The sequence below is a fragment of the Condylura cristata genome, unplaced genomic scaffold, assembly GCF_000260355.1.
Source record: "Condylura cristata isolate star-nosed mole 26May11 unplaced genomic scaffold, ConCri1.0 scaffold00004, whole genome shotgun sequence".
NCBI classification, from domain to species: domain Eukaryota; kingdom Metazoa; phylum Chordata; class Mammalia; order Eulipotyphla; family Talpidae; genus Condylura; species Condylura cristata.
The window spans coordinates 15,248,137-15,251,872 of NW_004567105.1; positions in this window are offsets into that span (position 1 = coordinate 15,248,137).

A 3,736-nucleotide genomic window follows, 5' to 3' on the forward strand; every position below is an offset into this window, starting at 1 on the left:
TCCTCCGGGGCAGGCAGGAATCGAACTCATGCTGAAGTGGCTTCAGATTCTCAGTGCTGTGCTTTAACCCGCTGCGCCACCAGGGAGGGCCTAAAAGTAAATTTTTAAAGAATTAAATTGAATGAGATAAAGGAGTGAGAAATGTTGGCCTCAACTCTAAAGAAAAAGTTAAAATCAGGATAGGTGGAGCTAGGGGAGACCTGTGATTTTTGATGACAATATTGATGAGAATTTATGAAGAGGCTGTGGTTGGAGGACTCTAGAGGAGAGGTTGGATTGTAGAAACATTTCTAAGTACTAATTAAGTATTCAACTCCATCAGATGTGGAGAAGGAGAAATCAAGAATGACACCCAGGTTTCTGACTTGGCTCCCTGAGTGGATAGCAGTATTACTCTCTGAGATAGGGGATATGGGAGGAGGAGGAGGTGTAGGTTAAGATAAGCACTGGACATTTTAAGTTTGAGATGCCTGCAGGGCCTCCAGGCAAAGATATCTAGTAGTCAGTTAGAAATATGGACCTAGAGATAGAGGCATGAGGGTTATTAGCACCCAGGTGCGCTAGAAAGCTATGAATGAGGCAGTTCAAGGAGAAGAAGGGAGAAAGATTAAACACAACCCAGAAGAAGCTAAGGTTTGAGAGTGGTGGGCAGTTGTTCATTTGTTTATTTGTAAGGACTATTGTAAAGACAACAAACTTATTTGTAAAACTTATTTGTAAAGACTACTGAAACTACAAAACAAATGGTAGGGCAAAAAGGAGAAATGCTTTAGGGAATAATAACATGGAAGTGAGGAGAGAAAAACATTTCATGAAATAAAAAGTCTCATCATCTATGAAAAGAAAGAACAAGTCTTACAAAGACTAAAATAGACCATTGATTTTAGACATGAGGAGGCCAATGGTGATTTAATGAAAGCGATTTTATTAAGGAGCATCAACAGAAGGACTTTCCCAAGAGATTGGGATGCACCATCCTGGACACCAGCTCAAGGAGCAAAGGATCCTTTAGCTCAGACCCCCTTCATCAAGTACTCTTGCAACACCCTCCACATGTTTTCCTGCAGCATACCCTTTCCTAAAATGAAATCTGATTCTCCTGCCTTCTGTAATTCTTTCCCTTGTGCAATCTCTGGTTGTTGTTCAGTGCATGGTTCCCCTGTAATGTTCTCTCCCTCAGAGCTGCTGTTTGCCTATTCTCATGGAATCTTTCCTGGCCAGATTTCTCTGTGCATCTCACTACTTTCTGAAATCTGACCTGGCTCCTCAGTTCAGTGACATTTCCAAGGTCTGATCTGGAAAGTACCTCCTGACGCTTTCATTTGTATCACTTCTATTAGGGATCACAGTTCTGTATTTCCTCTTAACAAATGTCTAAAAATAATTATTTATTTTCACCACTTTGGCATTGTATATGGTTGAAAGTCTTGTGTCCCCATTCAGTTACTAGATGATAATTGAAAGTCCTTATTATTTTCTAACACTTTTATGCTCTAGGTCTTCCTTAAATGCCTGATGGATTTCACTTGAGAGTTCGTATGTTAAAATGACACAATAATAAAATTGGCTGCTTCTGTGTTTGTGAATAATGCTGTGTCACCTTGAATGTGAATGGATGAAGAGCAGACCATATACACTGGATCCCTGTAAATGACTATTAGTTGTCTTCCCAGAATTAATTTTAGTTTTTCCTTGCAACATATATCTGCTTTGATTCAGGTGTCCCGCTCCTCTGCTTAACCAGGTGAACCTGTCCTTAACTTAAAGTTTGACTTACTCTTGATTGAGATAAGGTAAACAGCCACAATTCCAATCCCGCTTTCCAATGATTTATTTAGGCATAAACATGTGCTGCAATTTTGGTTAATAAGATATTAAGAAAACCATAGCAATCTTCTGGATAAGATTTCCTAAATATTAAAAGAAAAAAAGGAAATATAGTCCTTTTACTACTTCTTTTTTATTTAGGTATTTTCAAGTCTAAGACTTCCCTGGAGAAGAACAGGGAAAGATGCTGAGTCTTTGATGATGTATTCAGCTAGTGAACTGGAACCCCTTAGCCTAGTCACTACCTCCTAATCTCTGCATTTTTATTAAAAAATGTATTTTATTTACTTATGCATACAAGAACTAGGATGTAGACCAGGTTGCAGGGGTGGGTGTGAGAGGATTCACTATCAACAGTTGGAAGCAGAAAAGGAGGGTCTACTGAAAGGCACTGCTGAGGGGAGCAGCGGGGCGACAAGTCTGCTGTGCCATAGGTGTGTTAGCCTGCTGGTGGGGGTCAAACTCACATTGCAGTGGCTGGCAGTAGAGCTCTGAGGCTTTAATCCCTGTGCCACCAGGAAGGCCTCTCTATTGCTATATTTTTAAAATAGGGATTCCTGATACTGATAAAGTCATTCTAATGGATACAGATCCCAGAATACAGATTCCAAAGTTACATTTCTAGAGGATAATTGATTAAAAAAAAAAAAGACAAATGGAATTAACTGGTCTTAAGGTTCTGAATAGAACTCTAATATAAAGTTACTTTGGGGTCAGAAACAACAGATCTCTAATACTCTGTCTGAAAGTTGGCAGCAACTGGTAAGACAGAGGATAGGTACTTTTTAAGGCACCAGGTATTTTCAGTTACCTCATCTCTGGAAGTTGACATCTATGAGTTGGTATGGGTAGAAACTAAAAATTAGGCTGTCTGAAAAATGTGATAATTCATATGCCTTAAAATTCACCATTAAAGTGTACAGTTCTGCAGTTTCTAGTATTTCACAAGTGTACAACTACCACCACTATCTGTTTACAGAACATTTTCTATTCATAAGTTGATGAGCATTTGCTTTGTTTCTATTTTTTGGTAATTGAGTAATGCTACTATAAGCATTCCTGTGTAACTTTGGTGTGGATATATGTTTTCATTTCTCTTTGGTGTTCATCTAAAAGTGTAAGTGCTGAAGGCCCTCCCTGCTGGTGCATCAGGTTAAAGCACAGCACTAAGAAGCTAAAGCAACTTCAGCACGAGTTCCATCCCCAGCCTTGGAGGTGACCCACATGGCGCAGCAAACTTCTCCTGACCTGCCCGCTGCTCCCCTCAGCAGTGTACTTCATCAGTTGGCCTGTTCTGCTCCCACTCTTGTCACTGGTGAATCCTCTCACACCCCATACCTCTGGCCAGTACCCCAGTTCTGTATGCATAAATAAATAAATCTTTAAAAAATGAAGTATAATTGTTGAGTTATAGGGGAGCTGTTTAACCATCTGATGATCTGCAGACTGTTTCCAAGCCATTTATGTTCCTACCAACAGTATATTATGTTTCTAGTATCTTTATTTTCTTTGCAGCAGTTATCATTGTCTGTTTTGTACTATAACTATCCTGGTGGGTGTGAGGTGCTAGCTCATTGTGGTTTTGATCAACATTTACCTAGTTGCTGATTGATATTGAACATCTTTTTATGCATTATAGGACTATCCTCTTTGGAGAAATGTCTGTCCAAACCCCTTTCTTAAAAATTTAGTTATTTGTCAGTGGAATGTGGCTGTCACCCCCCAGGGTGACAGCTGTGAAGGAAATGGCAAAATCATTGCTGAGCCTTAGGGTTATCCGTCATCTTGTTTAGCAATGTAATTTTTTTTTTAACATTTATTTATTCATTCATACAGAACTGGGGTACAGGCCAGAGATGCAGAGGGTGAGAGGATTCACCAGAGACAGAGTGGGGAGCAGAACAGGCCG